The following is a 17,773-nucleotide window of genomic DNA, read 5'->3' as shown; positions in this document are numbered from 1 at the left end:
TGAGGACGATGTTGCTGATGCTGATATTGCTGAGTGGGTCTTCTTTGTTGCTGTTGAGTTGCTGGAATAGTCACAGCAGCGGCCTGACGAAACTGTCCTCTGTTCACACTCCTCCGACGGTGCACAACATTTGTTTCACTTTCTCCCCTTTTGGGTGCCCCAGAGAATGGCTTCTTAGAACCGGAAGAACTTGAAGAGCCAGGATGGCGAACCGGAGCGCGGGTTGCTCTGACATTAACAGTCTCTGTAGCAAGGGGCTGTCCACTGATTATAATACCCCTCAAATCTTCACCCACGGCATAGTTGTTGACGGGAATAGTGACAGCAGTAATTTGATAATTGACAGGGACCCTCTCTGGTGAAGCACGACTGGGCGGCAGAATCACAGCTTCCTGTCTCTGGGCTAAGGCACGCAGCTCCTCTTGCCCCTGAACAACTCCTTGCATCATGGTCATGAACTGGGCCATGTTCTGCCCTCATCTCAGCCAACTCAGCTTGGACTTGATTCATACTCCTCTGATGATTCAATCTGGTTGCGGTGCGGACGATGATCAACAATCCCGTCTCAGTCAAAACCCAGAGTGAGAAGTCTCTCCCAAGCATGTCTGCAATGCAAGGATGATATGTGCATGATATGCATATGATGCGGATGCTATTTTATCATGAATGATCCTGAAAAGGATATGCACATGCGAGTTAACTTTTTTTTTCATGCATTATTTTTTTTTTGGAAAATAAATATGCTATGATGCAAAGGATGGAGCCAAGACTGGCAGGTTGTGCATCTCGGCACACAGGATCCGAAGCTTCGGCTTGAACTCTGATCACAACCATCTGAAACCCAAAGTCAATCTGATCAACTGGCATCTGAACCCATGTCTGGAGAACTGAGTCACCATCTGAGTGAGCACCCACAGATTCAGCCCAGGGATCCGAAATAAACGGAACCCGCTGATAAACCACGGACAGAACTCCGGCGTCCCAGAAATAAACGTCCATAAATTTGGCTGAACCAAAGTCACCATCACAGCACCACTGGCAGAAACCGTATCTGTAGAGATCAAACCCTCCCCTCACAGGTAGGTTCTAAGAACAGAAGTTTGTCAGCTTCAGCCCTTCAGTCGAGAATAATACGTTTACCACTGAAGGTTTGGCATTATTTCGGGATAAAAGACCTCCACTGACTCCTCTCAACAGGACATCCTAAAGCAAGTTCCCAGTCTCGGGGTCCTCGGATTGAGCAGCGAGAATGCGCCCACCAGAGCTAACATAATCACGTCTCGGAGGAGAGGCCTCGACTGAGTTCTCGGGAAATGGTCACCAGAGTCGACGATTTCTAAAGGAACATCATGTCGTTACGGAACATCCGTAGGACATAATATATCCAAGAGAAACCTCGTCTGGGTGTGGTTCTTCACGAACGACTTAACGTAGCAACATGCCACGCAAGCCTCATGAACATCCACTCTAAAATCTGTGTGTACACTCAAGCCTGGGTAATGGGCTTACCTCTCATAGAACACCCCACCCCAACAAACAGATAAACGGCAGCAGATACAGCAAACATATGTACATGAATGCAATAAGATAAAGCAGGTAAATGCTGAAAATAAATAACTGTACAAAAGAATAAACACCCAATAAACAAGAAACCTACAAAAGCTAGGAGGGACTCGCTTAGGGAAACCGGTTCCCCAGCAGAGTCGCCAGCTGTCGCAACCCGAAAAATACGGTCTGCGAAAAAAACAACCGGCGAGAAAGAAATGACAGAAGAGTCGCCACCGTGCGTTATTTATCCCAAAGGAGGGAAAGGAAACGCTCGAAGTAAACCTGAAAGAGGAAAGGAAAATATAAGGTCTCGCAACCAAATCTTGGGTTCGGGAGTCGATTATGCGAAGGGAAGGTATTAGCACCCCTACGCATCCGTAGTACTCTACGGGATCCACTCTTGTTGTTCTTGTCTAAAGGGTGTGTGTTTATCTAATGTACTATTTACTAGAAGGGTCAAGAGAAAAATGACTCGCATAGATATCGCATCCATTGCATACGTATCTCATCTGAATATGAGAATCAGAGTCTTCGTAGCTCGGGTACCTATGAGTTAAGGATAAGTGTGCTCGCTAAGACATCGCGTCTTATGCCTACGTATCTCATCGGGAATGAGAATCAGAGCAAAACGTAGTTCAAACAACTACGGGAATAAGGGTCTCGATTGCAACTAGGGCAAGAGAAAAGGAAAGTCTCGATCGCAACGAGGGCGAGAGCAAGGATCGCAACAAGGGCGAAAGCAAACAAGGATTAGTTGTTAGTCGTTAGTCAAAACTCGGCAAGACATCGCATCTTGTGCCTACGTATCTCATCTGAACATGAGAATCAGAGTTGCCGTAGTTCGGCTACACGCACGCCAAACAAAACAAGACACCTACACACAAAAAGGTGGCAAACATGGAGCCCGACTGCCAATCACTGGACTTACATCAGCATCCGAACCAAAACACACACAAAAGGGCAAACGTGGAGCCTGACTGCCAATCACTGGACTTACATCAGCATCCGAACCAAACACACACAAAGGGGCAAACGTGGAGCCCGACTGCCAATCACTAGACTTACATCAGCATCCGAACGCAACAAACACAAAGGGGCAAACGTGGAGCCCGACTGCCAATCACTGGACTTATGTCAGCATCCGAACCAAACAAACCCACACTGGAACCCGAATGCCACTTGATGGACTTATATCAGCTTCCAAGCACACAACAACCAAACAAGTTAATAGGGAGTCGGGAACTCGAGCCTATAACTGTCAAGCACACACACAAAAAGAAAGAAAAGAAAAGGTGCCCGGAGTGGTCTCGCACGACCACCTGCCTACATACCTCGTCTGGAACAAGGATCAGGGCGATGTAGTTCCCCTTCATAGGGGTTGCCATCTGAATATGGACTTAGAAAAGGAGGACACCAGTTGTGTCAAAGGAGAGTGGGCAATGTGTTCACATCCTAGCAGTAGGTGTCGCAGCTCGCTGAATCGAGTCTTAGGCAGTTACCTCTTTGCGATAGGACGGACTACATGCCACAAGATTGGAGACGCTCGGAAAGGTCTAGAAGTGGGGAAGCTCTGCCCTAAAGTTGTCATGCAATATGTACTTAAGTGTTAGGATTTACAAATGGGAATATCTACCTAATGTTAGCATGCAAAAGGATATGGGAATCCTACCCATGTTATCATACAAAGGGTTCTATCTAATGGGTGCTACCTAATCGGAACAAGAATCAACGAATGGAGCAAGGAGAAGTGTTAGGGATAAGGGTAGATGGCGATGCATGAAGCAATCGACTTACAAGGTTGATGGCGATGCATAAAGCAATCGGCTTACAAGGTTGATGGCGATGCATAAAGCAATCGACTTACAAAAGGGTGGATGAATACGTGCTGGTTCTGTTAGGTTTTGAAAAATGATTACTCGACGTTGGATCGAGGTTTTGATCTTGTCTTGAAATGGTTATCGAATGTTCATTTTAATTCTTGTATTAACAGGTGAATAAAGAGTGAAAGAATAAATATTATACATTTCATGGGAGAGGGATACATTTGTTATGAATGGGGGTTGTCATGGCAGTCAAACAATATAAATATATGCCTCATACATCATACAAGTAGGCAACAGTCAATCAAACAATAAGATATTTAAACAAGTATATAATCGGATCAAATAATCAAAGAATGAAATAATAAAGCATTAAACAATGTATGAGTGTAAGTGCAAAGGAACCGGCTCATTGTAAGAAAGCCCAAGAGTAAGCTATGTGAGGTCGACGGCGATGCTTAAAAAGCAATCGACTTACAAGGGTGTAAAAAATGGGCTCGATATTAAATCGAGAAAAGTATGATTTTTTAATTTTAAAAAATGGTTTTGAATGAATGATGAAATTAAATTTACATTATTAACAAATGAAACTATGAGTATAATAAGGACATAAACATAAAGAGAAATGAAAATGCTAAAAGAAAGTAAAAATAGCTAAAAGAAATAAAACACCAAGGAAATGCCACACATGAGTATTGAACCCACCCCACTCAAGACTATGATACTACCCTTCTCCACCAGGCCACCCATCATTATCTATTACTAAGATACTACGTTAAATACATGAACCGGGTTAAAAAAATAAAAAGATTTAAAAATAAAAATAAAATAAAATAAAAGATAAATATTTTTATGGTTTTTGTATCTCTGTTAAACAAAACAAATTTGATTAAAAAAAATTAAATTAAAAAAAAGAAATGAAAACAACAGAAAACAGAGACTCGTCTTCTTCTCTCCCACCTTACAAACTCAACCTTCCCCCAACAATGGCAATCTCACGAACTCGCACCTCTCGTCCCTCTTATGACATCAAACAAAACCCTCTCACACTCTCCAACTCAGTGAATCGAACTCTTTCAACTCTCACAAATATTTTCAACAACAAAACAAGAGAAGGATAACAAGAAAGAGAAAAAAAGAGTCCTTACAAAGGGTCGTGCCGGTGGTGGTGAAGAGCGTATAGTCGCCGGCCTCCAGGTAAACGGTTCTGGGGTTTTAGGTTTTTTTCTTCCTCAGATTTTCGCCTCTAGGTCTCTGTTGTGCTCTAGGGTTTTTCTTTTTCTTACTCATTCCTCCCTTTTTATGATCCCATTGCTAGGGTTTGGATGAGCTCAAAAGAGTATGGAATTGGAAGTGCTTTCTTTTTGGTGCTGTTCTGTTGTCTATCCCATTTTGGTGTTTGCTCTGAAAAAGGTAACATGTACCTTGTACTTCTTCTGTGAAAATGTTTCATTTTGTTGCTTGTGAATTTTTTACCATCCTACTGAGTTGTTGTGATTTTACTGCAGTGAACTTTGAGGCTTCTGTTAACAACACTCAACCTTGCAAGAGTAGCTTGTTTCTCCATGTGAAAACTTCACTGTTGGTAAGAAACAAATTCACCACTGTAACTCACTTAATTGAAAAATTTGTTTTGGAGTTAACTGATTTTGTGTGGTATTGTTGCAGCAGTATTGAATAAACCATCTCCTTGTCCTGATTTGCACGACTTAGAAGTTAGTAGGGAAAGAACCCTCTGATCTAACAAACCAAACTCATCATCCTCATACTGAGTTAATTGCTTCCTCTGAAAGGACTGCATTCTGAATACTTGATGTATGCGATCGGCAGCTTGTGTAGCATTGCGGACAGCGGTTAGAGAATCCTTAAGACAGAGGGCATCAGGCATATCATTATAGACCACAGGTGTTGCAGTTCGCTCCAAAACTGTCTGTACTGTTTTCATTCCTGGAACTTCTTGCTTACCACCTTTTTGTTGATCATCCACTGAAGGAAACTCTGGAGATGGATCCTCCAATTCGGTCTCTGTGGCAGCACCGACCTTGATGACAGCAACTCCACCAGACAACTTAGCAATTCTCTCGGCGAGTTTCTCAGAATCATAAATTGAGTCTGTCTCAGACAACTCTTTCTTTAGTTGTGCAACCCTGGATTGCAACTCATCCTTTGATGCAGCATCGGCAATAATAGTGGTAGAATCCTTGGAGATAGTCACCTTCCGGGCCAAACCAAGTTGTTCAATTGTGGTGTTTTCAACGAGAAGGCCCAGATCACTGGCTTGGAACTCAACACCTGTCAATATAGCAATGTCTTGAAGAAGGGCCTTTCTTCTTTCACCAAATCCTGGAGCTTTGATGGCAGCGACATTAAGGATACCACGCAGCTTATTGACGACAAGGGTCGCCAAAGCCTCACCAGCGATATCTTCAGAAATGATAAGCAAGGGGGCTCTCAATTGAGTGGTTTTCTCCAGCAGAGGAATGATACCATTAGATGTCCCATTTGTTCCACGAATGTAGCTCCCATATGCCCTTATGTTATGAACAGAAACACCAATTCCTCCAGCAGATTTACTAATGACAGCACACTCCTTCAACGTATCATAAATCCCCTCAATACTATCATCTTTCATGCATATCAAGAAGCAACTACTCAACTGAGGCCTAGGAGTCCCAGCATTGAAAAGAGTTGGAGAAACATGAGTAAACCATCTCTGAGACATCAAATGATAAGTCTTAACAGCAGATTCAATATCACGCTTGTGAATCCCAACAGAAACCTCATTATCATATGTTGAGGCCTTTCAACAACAGTCCCATCAACTTTCAACAGATAAGACTTCTCAAGGGTTTTGAATCCAAAGTAATCATAGTCAAAATCCCTGTCATAAATTATCTCACTGTCCATCGAGCCGCATTCTCGATGATTATGTCATAGACATCATCAGCAATCAAAGGAGATTTCTTCCCAGATCTATGGTTGAAGTGATTATACATAATCTTCACAGTTTCAGAAAACGACTTCTTAGTGTTCTTATGCAGATTCGAAACTGCAATCCTAGCAGCAAGGGAAGCATAATCAGGGTGGTTAGCAGTCATGCCGGCGGTTAGGTGGAGTAAGACATTGGCTCCATCAATCATCATGGAAAATATTACAAAGGATGCTGCATCCTCAAACAGCATCAATTCAGAACAGCCATACAGAACTTGGTATCACTTTCAGCCCCCCCCAAAAAAAAATTGGTAAAAGCACTCATTTTTTCATTTACTTTTTGAACATGTGTAGTATGTTATATATCTAACTCTTTTTGTATTATTTGACATGTTCTGTTGACCAAAATTCACTTCATCATGCAGATCCTAATGGTATGCTCATGTTAGTTTCCTAACTTGGTTTGAAATGTATGTTGCAGGATCCATGCTCAAGTTGCTGGATTAATTGTAATGCTCCAAGGTGTATCTATTCTAGGTCTGAGAGCGTATGCAAGAAGCTGTGATGTTGCAGAGTTGCATTTGGTTGGCTTTTGTATTAGATACTGTCTAAGCTTAAAGCCATTGCTGCATCTCTTTCATGGCTACCATAATCATCATGAGTCCCCATTGTTGCACCACCGAGAAAGTCTTCAAGTTTAGGAGATGAAGATGACACCATCACTTGTGATTGTGATCTGCCAAGAGCTTCCATGATACAAAGAGAGCCATCTGATTTAAGAGGCATAACAGACAAAGATGAATGAAAGCTAGGATTGTCAGGAACACCATAACAGATAGGCGAGTTGGTGAAATGAGAAGGTGATAAATAGAAAGCAGTAGGAACAGTGTTGGAGACGGAAGAGTTTTGGGTTTGTTGGTAATGATGATGAAGCTATGGCAAGTGAACCCTTCTTCTTCTTCTTCAATTGCCACAAACACAGTTGCAAAACACTCTTTGCATCTCTCTCTCTAAAAAGTGCTTATTCTGTGAGTAACCTTTTTTTAACTTTGTTTTAGCATTTACGCGGAAAGTGATCTTTTCTTTTCTGCAGGATTTATACATGTTGGACTCAGTTGTGCAGGCTGATTCTGTTGATGGATTGCTGCAAGCAAATTTTTCCCTGGCTTGGATAAGTACCATCTATATCTTTCCTCATGGCCTGCCTTCATTTGGGATTCATAACAATGCTGCCAACTGGTTTTGCAGGCTTGGTTATAGTTTCTACAACAAGAGGAATGAACTTGAGGTGCTTTGTAAGGCATCTCTCCTTGCAGCTAATGGATTTGTAACCGATAAATGACGAGAAACAGCAGCTCCTAAAAGTACAGAGGCCATAACAGCATAACTGATACAGTGCCCCCAAATACCAGTATTGCACTCCAAAGCAAATAAGAAACACTCGTGATGTTCCAGCAATGAACAATACGGCAACACGACTATTAAGAAGTTGAAAACCATACAGGCAAGCTCCCATATTCCAGTCAAGAATAATAACAGCAACAGATGTGATTGCACCCAGCCAATTTCCTCCTTTGCCGTCAGACCATACAAGATGGAGCAAACTAACAGAACAGATAATGAGCCAAGATAGAGAAGAACAAGATGGGAAGCCCTTCTAGATTGCCGAGGATCTAGTTTATTTGGGTCTGGTGGTTCGGGTAAACATGCCACAGGGCCCACCTCAACACCCTCAGAATAAGCAAATTTGTAAGCCTTTCGCACATATTCATCCACATCTAGGCCATTTCCATTAAATACCATTCTGCAAATAAATAGCATGTTGATTGCTAAAGCAACTGCTGAAACTCCAAAAAAAGAAACCAGAAGGAGAATATCGGTCAGATGCCCGTGATCCCGTTGTAACATATACTGCACAAAGCTCATATGCACAAAGGAGAGCAACAGCCAGAAGAAGCAGGATTGCAACAGCGCTTGAACCTTGCCACTGGGTTCTCCACTACAGCATAATTGAATAAAATGCCAATAAGAGAGCCGTTCCAGCCATAATTACAGCCAAACCAATCAGATGTCGATCCAGTACTACAACCAACCAGGATCCCCAAATGATAAGCACGATAATTGGAGAAACTACAACAGACCATGCTGAAAGATTCAGAAAACCACAGAGTAAATGGAGTCGAGGACCTATTACATTGTGTACTGTTTTTCTTGAACATGTGAATGATTGGCTTTGTAGGTTTTGAACACAAATGGCTTGGAAATGGTATGGCCTTGTCATGTGGTTATGGTCTGCTGCAGGCACTGCAGACTTGGCAAGATTTTCGTAGGGTGTTAGCTGCAATGTTTGAGTAGGGCCATGATGCAAGATTTGCTACGTGGTTGGTGTGTTGTAAGTGGTTTGCATCTGGCTCAATGCAGGTTGATTTTATGGCACTGTCTTATGGTTGCAACCTTGTTTGGTTTAAATTTGACACAGGTTTATGTTTTTTTTTTTTTGCAACTTGGTTATGACATTCAATTGGTTTGGCAGCAGGTACATTGCATGAAGCTGGTTGCACTAGCTTAGAGTATGCTTCATGTGTGTGGTTTATGGCTCCTAGTTCATGGCATGATGGCATTGAAGATCCTGTGCAAATGGCCAAAACAAGATCAAGATGGAGTTGTAAAATGGGATTAGGACTAGGATTGGACAATTGGTGGTTTAGGATAGAAAAGAATTCAAGTTGACTTTGGTCAAAGTTGACCAAAGAGTCAACTGTTGACCAAAGTCAACAATTGGTCAAAGTGTCAATTTTTGTATTTTCTTGTGTAAATGGATAATGAAACAATGGTTAGGATGGAATTGAGGTTTAATGGATTTGGGTTGACTTCGGTCAAAGTTTGACCAAAAAAGTCAACTGTTGACCAAAGTCAACAATTGGTCAAAGTGTCAATTTGTTTATTTTTTTGTATGGAATCAAATGTAATGAAATAAAATTGAAATGGATTAACAAAGTGGTTTGAAGTTGGTTTCACAATTGGTTTAATCATAACTTGAATGTTTGACTCTTGAAAAGAAAATAACTTGACTGGTAGTGAACGGAACCATGAAACGAGACCATAAGGATAGGGTTTTGGCATAGTATCCATGAACCAATAACATGACTAGAAAGTGGCTTGAAACACAAGAAACTTGGTTGTTCAGATGACCCAGACCATAGATATATCCACAATCACAACACCATGACTTTGAACCAAAAACCAATCCTCATGTAAAATCAAAATTAGGTTAGGCCAAGCATGCCAAACAAACATAAAAAATTCAGGAGCAAAATCGGGGTATGACAAAGACAGACGACAATATGAGATTATGTATCGATTACTGAAAGATGAATAAGGTTACGATTAAGAACAAGTATCCTCTTCTGAGAACTTATGACGTTATGGATCAATTGGTGGGTGCTTGTGTTTTCAGCAAGATTGATCTGAGATCATGTTATCATCTGATTCAAGTGAAGGAGGGCTATATTACGAATACTACTTTTAGAACCATATATGGTCACTATGAGTACCCAGTGATGTCGCTTGGAGTGTCTAATGCACCATGTATGTTTATGTAGTACATGAACAATATCTTCCATCCCTTTTTGGATAAGTTTCTTCTGGTATTCATCAACGACATCTTGGTGTATTCGAAGTCATATAAAGAGCATGCATGACATTTGAGAGTTGTGTTACAGACTTTGCAACAGAAGAAGTTGCATGTGAAGTTGTCAAAGTGTGAGTTCTAGTTGCGTGAAGTGAGTTTCCTTGGTCACATGATTTCTAGTGCTGGCATTCCAGTTGATTCATCCAAGGTAGACGCAGTGTTACAGTGAGAGACTCCTAAGTCTGTTACTGAGATCAAAAGTTTTTTGGGGTTGACTAGTTGCTATTGGATATTTATAGAAGGTTTTTCAAGGTTAATTTTGCCTTTGACTCAGTTAACTTGAAAGGGGGAATTTTTGTCTAGGATGCTCATTGCGAAGAAAGTTTTCAAGAGCTGAACAAGATATTATCAACAACTCCAGTGTTGGTTCTACCTGATGCAAGTAAATCCTTTGTGGTGTTTTGTGATGCTTCAGAGATGGGCTTGGGTAGCATGCTCATGCAAAAGAGTAATGTAGTAGCTTATCTTTCGAGATAAAGCAAGGTGAATGAGAGGAATTGTCCTACCCGTGGATTAGAGTTGGAAGTTGTTGTATTTTTGCTTAAGATTTGGAAGAACCATCTGTATGGTGCGAGGTTCGAAGTGCTCAACGACCATAAGAGTTTGAAATATATGTTCAATCAGAAGGAGTTGAACACGAGGAAAAGAAGGTGGCTTGTGTTCTTGAAGGACTATGGTTTTGAGTTGTGTTACCATATTGGTAAAGAGAATATGGTGGAAGATCCTTGAGTAGAAAGTCCTTGCATATGTCGGCACTGATGGTTAGAGAGGTAGAACTGATTGAGCAATTATTAGATCTTAGTCTAGTGTGAAAGGTGACATTGTAGAGTATTATGTTGGGTGTGCTAAAGTTCACTAATAGTGTTCTAGATGATATCAGAGAGGGCTAGAAATCATATTTGAGATTGATTGATCAGTTAGTGTTGATCAACTAAGGAAAAGAGGTGGATTTCAGGATTTATGACGATGATGTTATGAGGTTCAAAGATAGAGTACGTGTACCAGATTTGCTAGAGCTTAAGAAGAATATTCTTGAAGAACGTCATGAGAGTGGGTTGAGTATTCAAACAAATGTTATGAAGATGTATAAGGAAGTTAAGAAGATGTTTTGGTGGGCAGGTATGAAGATGGATGTTGTTGAGTTTCTTAATTCTTGTTTGACCTGTCATAAGTATAAGATAGAGCATTATAAGCTGTCAAGATTGATGCAACCATTGATTATTCTTGATTAGAAATGGGATAGAGTTTCGATGGACTTTATGACTAGTTTTCCGAAGATGATGAAGGGAAGTGTTTCTATCTGGGTCATTGTTGATAGACTAACTAAATTGACTCATTTACTACCGATAAAGATCAGTCATCCATTGTAGAAGTTAGCATAGGTTTACATCAGCGAGATTGTGAAGCTGCATGGTATTGCTTCGGGTATTATGTCAGATAGAGATATGAGATTTATGTCAAGGTTTAGACAGAGTTTGCAATAAGCTTTGAAAACTAAATTGAGGTTGATTTCTGCTTATCATCTACAAACTGATGGTCAGACTGAGAGGACTATCCAATCCTTAGAGGATTTGTTGAGAGCTTGTGTCCTGGAGCAAGGAGGTAATTAGGATAGTTACTTACCATTGATCGAGTTTACATATAACAACAAATTCCATTATAGTATTGGAATGGCACCGTATGAGGCTTTGTATGGAAGTAGGTGTATGACTCCTTTGTGTTCGTATGGATTAGGTGATAGTGTGGTGCTTGGACCTGAGATCACTTAATAGACTACTGAGAAGATCAAGATGATTCAAGAGAAGATGAAATCGCTGCAGATTCGTCAAAAGATTTATCATGATAAGAGGAGAAAATCACTTAAGTTCCAATAGGGAGATCACATATTCTTGAGAGTCACACAAGTGACTGGTGTTGGTCATGCGTTGAAGTCTCAAAAGCTCACACCTCTTTTCACTGGTCCATATCAGATCCTCCAGGGAGTAGGAGAGGTGGCCTACAAGGCCGCATTACCACTATCTCTTTTGAATCTTCATGATGTCTTTCATGGGTCGAAACTTCGAAAGTGCATTTCTGATTCGTCTCATGTGATATAATTGGATAATGTGCAAGTTAGAGAGAACTTGACTATTGAGGCATCACCTTTACGGATTGAGGATTGTAAGACCCCAATTTTGACCCTAAGATCCCTCATGGCATCATAACATTGCATTTTGCAAAGCCTAAAGGATCATGAGCATCTTGGTTCCCTTTGCCTTTGGGTGGGACCTCTTGTGAGTGGTTTGAGATCATCAAGCATGCTTGAATTGTATATCATTGCTTTTCTTATTTTTTTTATTTACTAACCAAAAGCACAAAAATATGTCACTAACATTTCTTGTTTGTAGCTTGAGCAATCACAAGGTCAAGAGCTTCAAGGAGATCCTTTGTGCAAAGATATGGCCAAGAGGAGATGAAGGAAAGCATGGCAATGATTCCCAAAGCTATCATCCATCAAATATGCCTCCATAGTATCTCAATTCATCATTTTTATCAAAGCAAGTCAAAGGGTTTGAGGTTTTGTTTCTCAAGGAAGCCCTAAGTTCATCAGATCACCTACAATGCCTTGCTAGTGAAGCAACCTCAGCCCATGATCAAATACAATCAAGGGAATTATTTAATTCATCATTTCATGCATATTTGAACTTATTTGAGTGTCCTCAATCATCAATTCATCAAGATATGAGTTGTGGACTTGAGAAGTTGATCAGTCAATTCATTTGACTATTTTGAAGTGCACTGAGACCTAACTTTTTATGTGTTGGTCAAATGGAGATGATCCCAAAAAAAAATGTTCTTTAGGACAATATGAACAACTTTCAGGTTCATCAAAAATTGATTTGAAGCTTGGAAGATCATCTCCTATTCCAAGACACTATAGGTCATTTTGACTAAAACCCTAATTTTAGGTCAACTTCCCAAGAACATAACTCATTCATTTTTTATTATTTTTAGGTGAGATCAAATGCATTGGAAAGCTTAAGATGTCCACTTAAAATGATATGTTGAACAAAATTTCAAAATCTCAAAGAAAACACATGTGATAATGCAAAACATTATAGGTCACTTTGGACCAAATGCATTGAAAGGCAAAAAAGTCCAACTTAAGTGCCCATACCTTCTTAATAAAAAATCCAAATGATGCAAAATTTAAGTCCATCTTGATTTCCTTGAAAAGATATACAACTTGGATGTTGGAAGTGTTTCCATTTAAGGCTTGCATCATCAAAACAGAAGGGCTTGAAGTTGGTTCATTTTGACAAAATTCTCAAAGGCATGTTTTGCATTATGAACCTCATGGCCTGTTTTCATAAATTTCCACACTTCAAATGAGTTTTGGTCCAACATAACATTTGTTCCTTATGTCAAGACCTTTCCAACCATTACCCATATGCTTATGTTTGGATTTTCTAAGTGGCACTTTCGAAGAGGGGAAGATTTTGGTGCAATTATGGAACTTGTTTGAAACTCATTGCACAAGCCATTGCATTGCCATCTGCGCGTCCATTTCAAGTTGTTTGGTCATCAGCATGCAAATGCAATTGAATTTGGGCCTTCTACATGATCATGCAAGCCCATGCAAAGAATATCCACTTGCCATGCACACGAGTATTTCCTTGCCTTGCCTCCAATTCAACTATAAATAGACATGATATGCCTCATAATTCATCAACCTAAAGGCGCCTGATATGCTGCACAACTGAACCCATTGCCATTACCAAAGGAACTAGTTCACATTTCATAAAATTTTCAGATCTGAAATTCAACTGAATTTGGTTGAATCTTTAGATCTAAAGTTCCTAGACCTTCATCATCCAGTCCATAGAAGTTCTGTTTGGCTAAAGGAAGCAAGGAAGGTAGCTCAAATCTTCACAACTCAAAGGTGATCATCAACTGGTTTTTTCTTTGAAACACATTAATCTTTGATCTATTTGCCTGGCCAATGTGTTTTCTGAAGTCCTCACCTGAGAGGCAAGCCAGTGGTGGCTTTGATTTTATGTTTTGATGAATTTCAGTTCATGTACCTGGATTTTCCAACTCTGATTTCTCACTCCATAGAAACTTTGAGTACAATCCAAGGTTACAGGGGTGATGTACATCACCCCAGCTTCAATTTGGTATAAGGATCGTGCATTTTAATTAAGTTTTGAAAACCTGCAAATCTTGGCCGGAGCGGTGAGTCTCGCCGGAGAAGATGGTGGTTTCCACCACCATCCCCACGTGGATGAGCTATGGACCATTGGATCTCATTTCCAGATTTAATCCCAGCCTTTGGATGTTATGACTTTCAATAATGCTAGATGTTTCTCATTGACTTGGACTCACCATGAGCGCGCGCCTGAGGACCTTAGGATTGACCACGTCAATTAATGAGATTCAATCCAACGTTCCCTGATTTTTGCTATTTTCTAATTTCTGTTTTAATTTCTTTTATTCCATTTATTTTCAAAAATTCATAACTTCTTCATTTTAATTCCAAAAAATATGGGACCAATTGCATTCTTCTCCATTTAAATTCTAGTTTCTAAAAGTGATTTTTAATATTTTTTATTTTGTCATTTGATATTTTTTCTGAATTTTCTCTTTTCTGGTTTTTTTAATTCATTTTAAATAGTTTTCAATATTCAAAAAATACAAAAATATTTTCCTAACCTATATGAATGCTGATGGATCTATGAAAAATATTCTCATCAATTTTATAATTTATTTGAGATTTATTTGAGATTTTAGTTCAATTAGGTTATTTTTATTCATTTTTAATTTATTAAAAATAGTTTCTGACTTTTAAAAATGCTGAAATTTTTTGTCAAACTTTGTTTGACCTTGTTGAACTTAGGATAAATCACTTGGACCTTTCAAGGTTGATTTGAAGTGATTTTGAAGTTTGACCTTTCTTTATTATTTTAATTCAAGTTTATTTTAAATATTAAAAAATGCCAAAAATATTTTGTTCATTTCTTGACTTCCAATCTTCATCTCACTTCTGTTTTTAAGTGTTTGACCATGATTCTCAATGTCATTGGTCAACATATGTTGATTGGTACATTCTATCTCATTTAATGCACTTTATTCTTTTCATTTTCCATTATTCTTCTTCATCTCCTTCTTCTTCTTCTTTCTTTTTGATCAATGAGTTGAAGGTTGATAAGTTAGCATTGATTAGGGAGGTTTAATCTTCCTTGATTCAAATCTAATTCATCTTGATCATATGATCAAGTGAATGGCTTTGCATTAAGGATATGTTGCTTCCTAAATCATGCAAAAGACTTAAACTAATACAAGATTGTAAGACCCCAATTTTGTCCCTAAGATCCCTCATGGCATCATAGCATTGCATTACATAGCCTCAAGGATCATTGAGCATCTTGGCTCCCTTTCCCTTTGGGTAGGGATCCCTTGTGAGTGGTTTGAGATCACCAGGCATGCTTGGATTGGATATCATTGCTTTTCTTGTTTTATTCACTAACCAAAAGCACAAAAATATGTCATTAACATTTCTTTTTTGTAGCTTAAGCAATCACCAGGTCAAGAGCTTCAAGAAGATCCTTGGTGCAAGAGATGGGGTATTTTCTTGAGATGAGGACCACATGATCATTATAAGGAGCTTACATGAGCTAGGGTTCCATTATGGAGCAATCTCACCAAGTGGTAGAGGCTCAAGTTAATCAAAGCGTTTCAAGGTCATCTGAGGACCAAAAAGTCAACTGTGCAGTCAACTGTGGGCTATGAGTTGGGGAAATGAGTTGAAACACCTCAATCATGTTCAAACAAGGTCTATTTGTCATTCTAAACATCTATCTTGAAGATTCAAAGGTTATGGCAAAAGTTACTAAAAATGGAAAATGACCTGTAATTCAAAGTTTCCAAATTTGGCAAGTTTTTTGCCCATATTCAACTTGACTTGTAAATATCAAAGAAGTTTCAAATGGATTTTTGGTGAACATGAAAGTTGTAGATCTTTGTCTCCCCTTTCCAAAAGGTCCTATTTGATGTCCATATGATAAATGGTTGAGGAGTTATGGTCATTTGATCACAAGGTGTGCATGGAAATTCAAAATGGCCTAACTTTTGATACAAAGCTCCAATTTGGTCCATTCTTTTTGCAAAATGTTTCTCTTGATCAAGACATCTCAAAATAGCCTTTGCCATGCATGGGAAAAGTGTGTATGCTCATCATTTCTCATGTGATCATTTTGGAGGGAATTTCCACAATTCAAATTTGGCTTATGATACAAGCAAAACAACAATTCCATGATGATCCTTGGTTGATTTTAAGTGGATTCAAGCCTTGCATGGGATGTCTCATGTGTAGCATGGCCATAATGAACTCATTTTTCATTTTTGCAAATTGATCCAATTCTCATTAATCATGATTAAGGAATGGCTAATTTGATTTTCAGTATCATTAGCAAGGGATATAAAAGCCAAACCTTAACCATAATCACCAGAAGAGAAGCATTTCAGATATGAATTTTCAAACTCCCTCCAAAATTCTCTCTCTTTGAATTCTTCATTTCTTCACACAAACACCAGAAATTATTGCATATTCTTGATCATCATCCTTCATTGATCAAGAATCGACCATCGTTTTGAGCAATTCAATCAAGATTCGAGCAGTTCAAGTGCAAACTCATAGCAATGGAAGTTTGAAATTGAGCTAGATCCAAGTGGTTTCAATTGTTCCTGTTTGCACAAAGCTTCAAGGCAAGTGTAGTGGAAGTGATCTGGAGCTTTAGAGGCTGAGAAGACATGATTTCAGCAACCTTCATTTTCAGGTGATGAAAAATTCGATCTCTCTTTTTGAGGTTTTCTGATCATAAATGTGTAGTTCATGTGGCATAGGTTATGTAGATATGATTAGATTTAAAAATGATCAAGTACTGAGCATGTATGATGAACTTTCAATTTAGATCTAGGAAATGTTTTCGCTCGATCTGGAAAATTCATGAGGAATTAGTTTGATTTGAATTGATATTTGGATTCTATGTTGCATGACGGTTCGATTGATGTATGGTTTGATGAATTCTGGAAATAATTTGGTTGATGTCCGCCGGAGCTAGCCGGGGAAGACGACCGGAGCTACAGCTCCGGCGTCTGAGTGTGTACCTAGGGTTTGTCCACTGTGGCCTCCATGTGGCTCCCTGTGTGTATGAATGATTGGTTCTGATTTGTTTGACCTTGCCACGCGTTTGTTGACTGATGATGTGTGCGTGCCAAGTCATTTAATGAAGCTGTGCGTTTTGACATTTGAATTTGGTCCGTTGATTGCTTTTGCACGCTACATCTGATGGCCATGAATATTTCAGAGTTTATTTGAATTATTTCTTTTCCCTCCATATTTTCCATGAGAATTCAATTATTTTGTTCACTTTGAAAAATTCATAAAAAATAGAAAAATGATCTAATTTAACTCCAATTTTTCTTCCTAGTTTTGTATGAATGTCTAGTTTTTTATGGTATTAATTTTGTGAATTGTTGATGTCTGGTTTGTGATGTGTGAATTTTTGAATCCATGCTATGCTAAATTGATATGTTGCATTCATTGTATTGTGAAATGTTCATCTTTGAGCCAATTGATCCAATCTTTTGCATGCCTAATCTTCACTCATGATATGAATTTTTGATCACTGGTTTGGATTTTTTCTCATATGCTATCATTGTTTTTGACACATGAAGATGAATGTGACAATTTGTGTCACATTTTTGACATTGAATTTATGCAATTTTGATCATATAGCATTTG

General features: G+C 39.1%; 1 pseudogene; it reads right to left on the bottom strand.

The window, feature by feature from the left end:
- Window positions 1-7,562: 7,562 nt before the first annotated feature.
- LOC127102772 (calpain-type cysteine protease DEK1-like) lies at window positions 7,563-8,580 on the bottom strand (annotated as a pseudogene).
- Window positions 8,581-17,773: the final 9,193 nt, after the last annotated feature.

This window comes from Lathyrus oleraceus, chromosome 7 (genome assembly GCF_024323335.1).
Source record: "Lathyrus oleraceus cultivar Zhongwan6 chromosome 7, CAAS_Psat_ZW6_1.0, whole genome shotgun sequence".
Taxonomy (NCBI): Eukaryota; Viridiplantae; Streptophyta; class Magnoliopsida; order Fabales; family Fabaceae; genus Lathyrus; species Lathyrus oleraceus.
The sequence above is the reverse complement of the archived record's forward strand: the minus strand, read 5'-3'. Positions and strand labels throughout refer to the sequence as shown.